The 10,519-nt window shown below is 44.0% G+C and overlaps 1 pseudogene across 1 annotated transcript; it reads left to right on the top strand.

Annotated features, from left to right (window-relative positions):
- Positions 1-202: 202 nt before the first annotated feature.
- LOC308437161 (pyruvate kinase PKM-like) lies at positions 203-1,655 on the top strand (annotated as a pseudogene). The gene has a single exon. The product of its transcript is annotated as a pyruvate kinase PKM-like (transcript).
- The last annotated feature ends 8,864 nt before the right edge of the window (positions 1,656-10,519 follow it).

Below are 10,519 nucleotides of genomic sequence, written 5' to 3'. Positions count from 1 at the left end.
TTGTAGGCTAGGCTGGCCTTGAACTCAGACATCCACCTTCCTCTGCCTCCTAAGCACTGGAATTAAAAGTGCACTACCACCTATCTAGTGTGATTTCATTTATAAACAGTTTTTAAAGTCTAAAAACTAAATTCTGCTTTGAGAGTATGTATATGTATGTGTTTGTTGTATTATGATAAAACTATAAAGAAAAACAAAGGCAATGATTAAGAATCGGGACAGAGCCCGCACGGCAGTGACGCATCTTGACTCAACAGGATCTGAAGTATGCCCGAGAATCTGCGGAACCAAGCTGAAGCCACACAGCGAAGCAGGGACTGCCTTCATACAGACCCAGCAGCGCCCTGCAGCCATGGCTGACACCTTCCTGGAACAGATGTGCCGCCTGGACATTGACTCCCGCAACCCTGGCATCATTGTCCCATTGGCCCTGCTCCCCGGTCTGTGGAGATGCTGAAGGAGATGATTAAGTCTGGAATGAATGTGGCCTGGCTGAATTTCTCTCATGGAACCCATGAGTCCCATGCAGAGACCATCAAGAATGTCCGTGCAGCCACAGACAACTTTGCCTCTCACCCCATTCTCTACCGTCCCGTTGCGGTGGCTCTGGACACTAAGGGGCCTGAGATCCGGACTGCACTCATCAAGGCAGCGGCACTGCAGAGGTGGAGCTGAAGAAGGGAGCTGCTCTGAAGATCACCCTGGACAACGCCCACATGGAGAAGTGTGACGAGAACATCCTGTGGCTGGAGGTGGGCAGCAAGATCTGCAGGTGAAGGAGAAAGGTGCTGACTGCCTGGTGACAAAGGTGGAGAACGGTGGCCCCCTGGGCATCAAGAAGGACGTGAACCTGCCCGGAGCTGCTGTGGACCTCCCCGCCGTGTTGGAGAAGGACATCCAGGACCTGAAGTTTGGGGTGGAGCAGGATGTGGACGTGGTGCTCGTGTCTTTCATCCGCAAGGCCGTCGACGTGCATGAAGTTAGGAAGGTTCTGGGAGAGAAGGGAAAGAACATCAAGATCATCAGCAAAATCGAGAACCATGAAGGTGTCCGCAGGTTTGATGAGACTTTGGAGGCAAGTGATGGGATTATGGTGGCTCGTGGTGACCTGGGCATTGAGATTAGCATGCTCAAGAAGCCACGCCCCACCCGTGCTGCAGGCAGCGATGTGGTCAATGCAGCCCTAGATGGAGCAGACTGCATCATACTGTCAGGAGAAACAGCCAAAGGGGACTACCCTCTGGAAGCTGTTCACATGCAGCACCTGATTGGTAGATGGCAGCCTCCAGCTCTCCAGTCCATTACCAGCGACCCCACAGGAGCTGCGCGCCGTGGAGGCCTCCTTCAAGTGCTGCAGTGGGGCCTTTATCGTGCTCACCAAGTCTGGCAGGAGAGCTCACCAAGTGGCCGGGTACCGCCCTCCGGCTGCTATCATTGCTGTGACACGCAATCGCCAGACTGCTGGCCAGGCCCATCTGTACTGTGGCATCTTCCCTGTGCTGTGTAAGGATGCCTTACAGGACGCCTGGGCTGAGGATGTTGACCTCCGTGTAAGCTTGGCCGGAGGCTTCTTCAAGAAGGGAGATGTGGTCATTGCGCTGACTCGGTGGCGCCCTGGCTTCACCAACACCATGCAGGTAGTTCCTGTACCTTGATGATCCTCTGGAGCCTCACTTCTAGCCCCTATCCCTTCCCCTCCCTTATCCTCTCCATTAGACCAGCAACGCTTGTAGTACTCACTCCGGGCCATAGTGGCGCTGGTGGGCTGGGACACCAGGGAAAATTAATGCCTCTGAAACATGCTATTTCTCATGGCCACATGAGCACAGCTATTTCTCATGGTCCTACCTGAGAGGAACGCAGGATTGCAAACCCTCTGACTATCACAGAAGGACAGTGTACTTTGTACTTCTCTGTGTCCTTTGTTCTGTAGAAAGCTGTCCAGAGAATTCCCAGTCCTGTCCTGGAGTCAGGAGACAGCAAGAGTAGGGGCTGAGGACATGGGGTCCAGGGTTCCGTGTAGATGACTTGGCCCTGGCCCCGACTTGCTTTCCCAACAGCTTTAACCTCCCCCTCCTCCTTGTGCGTCCACTGCTGTCACTGTGACTCTCCACTCTCCACCTTGTCTCCTGCAGCGTCCCCAGGCCTGTTGCTATAATGCCCACCTGAATGCCAATAAACAGCAGCTGAAGAAAAGAAAATCAGGACAGAACTTTTCATCCTTGGGGCCTAAATGAAGGTATGATTGGGAATGATGCAAGGTACTGCCATTTTAATATTTACAAACTGCTGTGGAGACCACAGGAGTGTTGATTTAAACCAGCGCTATGTGTTCTGTGTCTTAATATGTGTCACAACTATGGGCTTTTAGCTTAATTTATAGGCGAGATAGAGACAAACAAGCCCTGAGCTTTTGGCTGTCAGGAGGACAGGCTCCACATGCCCTACTCTGCACAGTCTGTGCAGTCTAATGTCTATGTTCTCCCTCATCCCAGGTACCTGGTTTCCAGCCCCACCCATCCCCTAGACTTCACATTCGTCTTCAACACCACACTTTTCTGTTTGCTTTCTGCTGACACGGATGGTGTCACCTTGCTGTTTTTTGCTTGGTAAACTACCCTTCCCAGTGATGCTTAGACCACGCCATGCCTTCTCCCAGGCCATCTTTGGATGCTTTCCTTGCTCTCCAGACATTTACCAGTGAATGGCAGGTCAATAGCTCTCACTGTGGCCTTTTTACTCTCCTGCTTTTAGCTTCCTGCTCAGAGAGCTCAGGCCTCTTCTCCCTGGTCTGCTGATGTCTCTGCAGTGGGAGTCTTCCTGTCCAGAGCCCTCACGGTGGAAGTGTGTGGGTGACCATCAGCTGCTTGTAGTGCCACCTGAGCCATGCTTACAGTCTTGGTAAGAATTAAAATGGGATCCTTTAAGGGGTGGAACACATGATAAGAACAGAGAGGATTCAGAATTTCTGTTCTTTTCATGATGAGCTAGAGGGCACATTTGATATCATGAGATATTGAGGAAGCAAAGTGTCGAACCATTTGATTTAATAAAAAATAGCATTAAAATTATTATATCATTATTATCATTATACCATTTTGAGGATTTAACCTAGAATTAGCTCGACAAACATTAGAAAAATAAAGCGGAAAATCTTTGCAGACCTAGCCCTGTCTTGAAGAGGGGAGGCTGGACTAGATCTTCTAGGCAACCTTTCAATTCTAGCATTCTGTATAATTCCAGCTCACTAAAGGGACAAATCATAAAAGAATGAAACCCTGTTCTCTACATCAACAAAGGTAATCCTGGGGGTATTAAGTTAAAGGACCATGGGAGGTATAAAATCACATACTGTCAGCTTCAAATAGACTTCTTTTTGCCTAGTTCTAGTTTGCATCCAAACTAAGACTCACTTTGACCTCGATAAACTCGAGATGATGTCTGATTCGTGTCCACACTTTAATTTAATACATATTATTCTGTGCGTGCAGCCCTTACGTCATAAGTGCATGTGGGTTTTTCAAGTGGTTGACCTGAATGGGGTCATTGTAAAAGGGCAATGCTTTGAATTGGCGAATACTATATATATATAAAACCTGTCCACTATGCCCCAGGAAGAGAAGATTTGACTGGGTTCTTAATGGAAGGTGCAGAGAAGCAATAGGTCAGCATTTTTCACATTCAGCACATCATGCAGACAAACACCTTTCACTCACTTCCTTTTGTGAAATACAGCATTATATAGGAGAAAAAAATGTGGCCATGGTTTTGTTTTGATTTGTTTATTTTTTTCTTTTGTTATATTTTATTTCTTTAGAGCTTTTCATTGCATTTTTCAGGTATTTTTTGTTGTTTTCTTTTGTTCCCCATGGCTGTTCCTGGTTCCTTCTTAAGTTTTATCTTTTTAACTGACTCATGATAGTTCTAAACTATGGCACATAGTAGCACTAACTTCTAACCATGAAAATTACCTTAGAGTATCTTTAATACAGATATTAATCTATTTTGTCCAAAAAGTTGAATGTTAAGTTTTTCCGCCATTAAAAATTTATAGTGTTGTAGTGTTGATTTCATATTTCCCATATAGCTACATATAGCTCGATATTTTAACATTATTATTATTTTTTGTTGTTGTTCATTCCAAATAATTAAAACTCAAGTGCTGGAGCTTTTGAGATTCATACCATAGCCTGGAGCTACTGCTGACTGCGTCTCTGAATCTGCCTTCCTGTTTCTAACAAGGGGCTGTAGAGAATGGTTTTTGAGCCCCACCAGCCCTTAGTAAATTAGTGCTATTACCATTGTAGGCCAGAGTGTTTAAATAATCATGATACAAGTCTGGACTGAGCAAATTTTTTTTTTTAATTTTGCCCTATTTTTAAATAAAAATCAACCCAGCATATGGACTCCTTATAAACTATTTTTTAAAACAAACTTATTTTGCAGAATTATAAAATATTCCTTTATTCCCTACTGTTTCCTCTGGCATCTAAATTTATTTTTGAAAAATAAGAAATGACTTTTCAGTAGTGAGTTTATAAATATCCTCTCATTAGAGGAACAGGCACTTAAACCCAGTAGCAACACAGAAAACACCATTTAGCTGCAGAGAAAACACACAGTAACTTATGTTCGACATTCTTCTTGCCACAGGCCTTTCCAGGAAATTTGTGAAGGCTTGTAGGTGTGACTGAAAGGCCAGCTGAACAACCAACCCTGCCTGCCACATGGCTGCCCACATCTCCACACCCACAGTGCATTGTCCTCTATTCTCCAGGAGTGTAAGGAGCTGGCTGGCCCTGCTTTGGGATTGCACAAGTGTGGAACCCCGAAGGTACTTGCCCAGGCAGCTGCTGACATTTGGCAGCTGTGGATTAGCAGTGGTTTCCAACACACAGCACGGATCATATGTTATTTTAGACTGTGCTTTGGCATCTGGGCATTCTTGTCCACTCAGCAGCGGCCCACACGTGACAGCATTGCAGCTTCTGCTCATGCCCTGGTTCACACCTGTCTCCCAAGTGCATGGTGTTGTGTAGATGGAGTTCCAGGGCTTGCCCTGAGGCTCAGAGATGATTGTGTTGAAACAGCTCCAGGATTTAGTGGGACACATCTTGGGGTCACTCTGTGGTTGATTAACATTAACTACAAGAAATTCAGCTTTTAGTTGATTCAGCCATTCTAACAAAACTATGAATCTTAAACAAAGACTATGTATTTCTGACTTCTAGAAGCTCTGGGGCCAGTGTAGTGGTTCATGAGTCTCTATTTCCACTGTCCACTCTCAAAGTAGAAGAATCAAGGGACCTGTCTGGATTCTCTTATACAAGACTGCTCTCGTCTACACCAGAGAGCTGATCCACTCATGACTTTACCATTCCCTACCACCATGGCATTAAGGATTCAGCCCCAACATGAATTTGGGTGGGAGGCACACCTAGTTTGCAGCGAGATGGATGCTGAAATTTTCCAGGACTATGCGATTTGACATATTGACTCTGTCGATCCCTCATCATGTCATCAGGCATTGTTTGATTAAAAAGTGTAATAATGTACACTGTGTAAAATCCACCATCCCTTCTCAGAGAGACTGCTGTCTCTTACGGAAGGCAAGTGAATGACCACTATTACAGTCTCTGTGAACATCGATGAGATCTCAGCAACCTGAGCTGGATGCCTTGGGGGTCTACAGGGTAGGAGAGGAAACTCAATACCTTCTAGCTGTCCTCCCACCCACGTATGTGAGCCACTGTATGTGTACTCACACGCACATGCACTCGCACACACACAAGGGCAGTGTTCAGAAATAGCAATCAGTTTAAATTTGATCCTTCACTTAAAACTACAACTTTCATTTTAATAATTCTCTAAGAACTCTCCTCTGGGCAGTGTGGCACACACCTTTAATCCCAGCACCCAGGAGGCAGAGGCAGCACTTCTGAGTTAAGGCTAATCTGGTTTACATTCCAGGACAGCCAGAGCTCCACAAAAAAAAAAAAAAAAAAAAAAAAAAAAAAAAACCCTGTCTTGGAAAAACATCTCAGAATTCCAATAAATGACATGTGATATATTCCTTAGAAAGTTTGGTGTGGTGTTAAAATAGGAAAGCAAAAGGAGACAGCTCTGGAAGCTCCTGACTCTGCCAGGAGTGGTGAGCATCAGCCTCGAAGGTGACAGAGACAATGCAAATGTCTCCTCTTCTTATATCCTATTGGTCCTCAGTGTTCGGAAGAAAATGAAGGTGCCCAAGCCACTTTAAACTTGTGTTCAGAAAATGATTCCTATGAGCCAAACTGCCACTCACTGTTTAATTTGGAATGTGCTGGGCTTGGCAGCAATATTTTTAGAAGCTCTTGCATCAAGCCAAGCTATCTTAATTCAAAACCTCAAGAGTACATACCAAGGGGCTGGAGAGATGGCTCAGCGGTGAAGCGCACTGACTGCTCTTCCAGATGTCCTGAGTTCAATTCCCAGCAACCACATGGTGGCTTACAACCATCTGTAATGGGATCTGGTGTGTTTGAGGACAGCTACGGTGTACTTGTATACAAATAAATAAATAAATCTTTAAAACAAACACAGAGTACATTCAAAATCATTTGTACTTCCTTTGGGGCCTTACCACTGAAAGCACTGGGTTGTCAATCATTGAGACAACCCTATCCCCATCCCATGCCGACCTGTGAAGGCATTCTGGGACTGGAAGTCTTGCTATCTATATTCTTTCATTCTTTAAAAAAAAAAGGGGTTATTTTTGTTACATGAGTATAAATGTATGGCACAGAGGCCAGTGAGAAAGCTCGGTCTCCCAGAACTGATGTTGAGACTGCTGTGAACCTTCTTCTGACTTCTGGAAACTGAATCTGAGTTTTCTACAAGAGCACCAAGTGAATGTTAACCACTGAGGGATCTGTCAGCCCTTGTACTGTTTCTTTTCAAAATTAGCCTGGTCTATCTCTCCATCTCCAGTGTCTTTTCCCGTCCCTCTTCACTACCCATTCAACACTCTCGCCACGCTGATCTAAGTTCAATCCCTGGAAAAGGAATAACAGGATGAACTGAGCTCTTTCCTGGGGCTAAGGGATGGCCAGGTGAGTGAGCCATGAACTCACAGGAAGTTGTATTCTTACATGGCAGATGGGTCTCAGATCTTGACTCATCCTTTGTCTAGTCACCACTCCCATAAAACACACATGCCTTCAGTCACATGCTTTGCCTGTGAGCTGTCCAGGAGCTAATGGTCTCCTACCTCAACTGTGCAAATAGCCTCTAATCCTCCCACTAGGTCCATGTACATGGAGCCATAATCGTCTTTCTATAATGCATTTCTTTAAATGTCTTTTCATTTAAAGAGAAAATTCCTTAATGTCGCCCCATTGCTTACAGTGGATTCTAGTTAGAGCAATACCCCCCCCACACACACACACAGTGTGAGCATGGAATATGGAGTAGTGTGGCTTGAATGCCCCCCAAAAATACTTGTTGAAATGTTAACTGCCATTATAGTCTTTGGCTTCTTTGTAGCTTCTTCTTTCTTCCACCTTTCTCTACCCCCAACCCCTTCCAGCCTTTCAATCCCCTAACACTAGATATGAGAGAAAAAGGATACAGGAAAGGGAAAGAGATCCCTGAATAATGTCGTGGACCATAAAGAGGATGATGTTATGTTAGGCTACTTTCTGCTGAGTTCCTTGCGGCAAGTTTGATCTTTACCATCAGGATATGTTGTTTCTTTTTTTCACATGACTGCTTAGCAAACTGTGACTAATACGAACCAACAACCAAATAATAACCCGCACTACCTCTCGGGGCCTTAGTACTGAAAAGTCTCCAGAATGCCAAAAGTCACAAAATCATGGAAACTATCTGCAACTGGCAAAATACAGAACGCAGTCTCTAGTCTTGTTCAATAAGCACCTTTAACTCAGTACGCCATCTTGCTGGCCTTGAGATGACTTTTAAAGCTACAAATACAATGTTCACTCATTTGAACTTTCTTAAAACTTGGAGAAATCTCAGATTCCTTTTTGTGTGACTTACAAACTAACAGGAATTTCTCAACTCTAAACCCTGCATATGTTCAAGCCCACCAGGGTTACAGGATGAGCTCAAAGCCAGCCACCGAGATCAAAACTATAAAAGCTTTCGGGGTCTATCTCAGAAGCGTAACACATGTTTACCATGCACGAGGCCCGAGGTTCCAGCCTCACTACTGAAAACAATTTTTTCTTAGCAAGCCAGAAATTCATAATGTAAAATTTTCTTTAGAAGGTCTTACTGTCAGGTGTGCAAAATACTCTCTGGATTCTCTCTGGAAGTCTTGAAAGGTGACACTTAAAAGCTATGACTTAAAATGTTTGTAAAAGAATAAGTCTAGATAATACATTTTAATAATCAAAGCCGTTCTAGAGTGAATTCCATAAGCTGTGTGTATGTTCCTGTGTGTCCTGTGTGTGTTGTATGTGACGTGTGCTCCTCATACATAAGAGTTTGGAGGCTAACAGCTGGCATCGGGAGTCTTCTATTGTCCTCCACTTCAGTCTTGTTCATTGGACCAGGAGCTCCTCCTTTTGTCTAGATTATGTCTGGCTGGCAAACTCCAGGGGTTCACTCATCTCTACCTCCTCTGTGCATCTTTTTCTCCATTATCCACTTTACAGACCAACAGAAGCACCTCCTCTCCTCTTATCCCCCTTCATGTAGCCCATTTCCCTTCTCCTCTGATAAGGGGGGAGCTGCTGCCCCTCAGGTACCAGCTCACCCTGGCACATCAAGACCCTGCAGGACTAGGAACATCCTCTCCTACTGAGACCAGTAAAGGTGGCCCAGTTAGGGGAATGGGCTCCACAGGCAGGCAGCACAGTCAGGGACAGCACCTGCTCTAGTCGTTGAGGGTCTGACATGAAGACCAAGTATATTAAGTATATCTGCTACATATGTGTGAAGGATATGCCCAGCTTTTAAGAGCACTAGGGACTCAAACTAATGCCCTTGTGTGCACAAGAACTTTACACACCAGGCTACCTCTGTAGCCCACCTTTCTGACACAGTCCTGGCTGTACAGGAACTCACAAACATCCACCTGTCTCTACCTCCCAAGCATTGGGATTAATAGTGTTCAACACTAGACCTAGTGACTTTAACAATTTTAAGAATTATATCCAAAGAATGTTTTCATAGCATCACTACGGAAGCTTAAAAAGCTAATCAGCCAAAATCCCAGATGATGTTGCTTTCCTCACACAGCATCTAGCTGTGTTAATGTTGCTCATATTTCCTGAGAGGCTGTGACCCAAAGTTCTGCCCAGTCTGGACAACAGCTCATAGATTAGCCACAAACTTGAAACACTTTACTGTGAGCTGAGCTGAAACAGAGTCCATACTGTCTGTTCAGTTTCAAGTGAGACTTAGCATTGCTTGGTTTAATTAAAGGTACAACGAGTTCCTTAGTTTGACCCAAGTATACCCTATCCCTGATAGAAAACATGTCTCATTATGAAATGATGTATTTTAGCATGATCTTTAACTTGTTCGCTTAAAATCATCCAAGAAATTTTTTTAAATAAAAAAAAAAAGATTCCATTATTCATTAGAAGAGGGAAACCCATGTAACTGATTCATTTATTTTAAAGATGCAATATTAACATATTTTTAATTACTTCAAAAAAAGGAGGTCATGTTCTGGTTAAAGAGGATCATGCAATGACAACTAATGCATTATCTAGCCTGAACTTAATTTAATCTTTGCTTGTGTTTTGGAGGTGAGGTCAGGTTTTCTTCATAACTTCAAAGAGTATTCCTCCCCCAACTCCTTTTTTAAAAAATCCCTTTCAGACAATTCATGTTTTTGAATGAGAAAGAAAAGAGGACTGTTGAATGAGGTTAAGTAAACGGAGAATCTGTCACATAAAGCAAGTTTAAATCCCAGTAAGAACAACCATGCAGGACAAATGGAAGCATTATTCTTTGGAAAACGCCATTCTATGAACAGTGTGTAATGATATCCTCCCAAGAGACATCCCCTACGAGGGACAAACTACTTGCTCAGAAGTCAGCTTCTATCATAAGAATGGTAACACTGCCAAAACTCAACCTTAAGTTTTCCTTGTGCAAAATATTCAAATTAGGACAGTGAAATGGTACTCACAGGACTTTCTCAGGGTTTGAATCTCTGATGCTTACTGCTGTTTCTCTGAACATAAAGGCCTAGGCAGAGGCAAGACTGCTTTCATGCTTAGCTCCATAAATCGGTGAGCACGTCCTTACTCCAAAAATGTATGCTGTATACCTTTCCCATTCTCAAGGGAGAAATTTATCAGCTTCAAATTCACTAACTATATGTAAGATGACTTAGGCTTTTAGTGCAAGTGTAACGTTTTCTTCTGCTCCAGCAGAAACTGTGGGCAGCGTTTCCAGCATTCCCAGCTGCTGCAGCCCCAAGGACGTCCTACTACAGAAACGTTGTTTTACTTAGGCAACCGGATTTTGGTTTTTGTGTTAACTGTTTGAAATGTGCTTA

Source organism: Micromys minutus (assembly GCF_963924665.1).
Source record: "Micromys minutus genome assembly, chromosome: 25".
NCBI lineage: Eukaryota > Metazoa > Chordata > Mammalia > Rodentia > Muridae > Micromys > Micromys minutus.
Note: the sequence above shows the minus strand (reverse complement) of the source record. Positions and strands in the feature narration are given on the sequence as shown.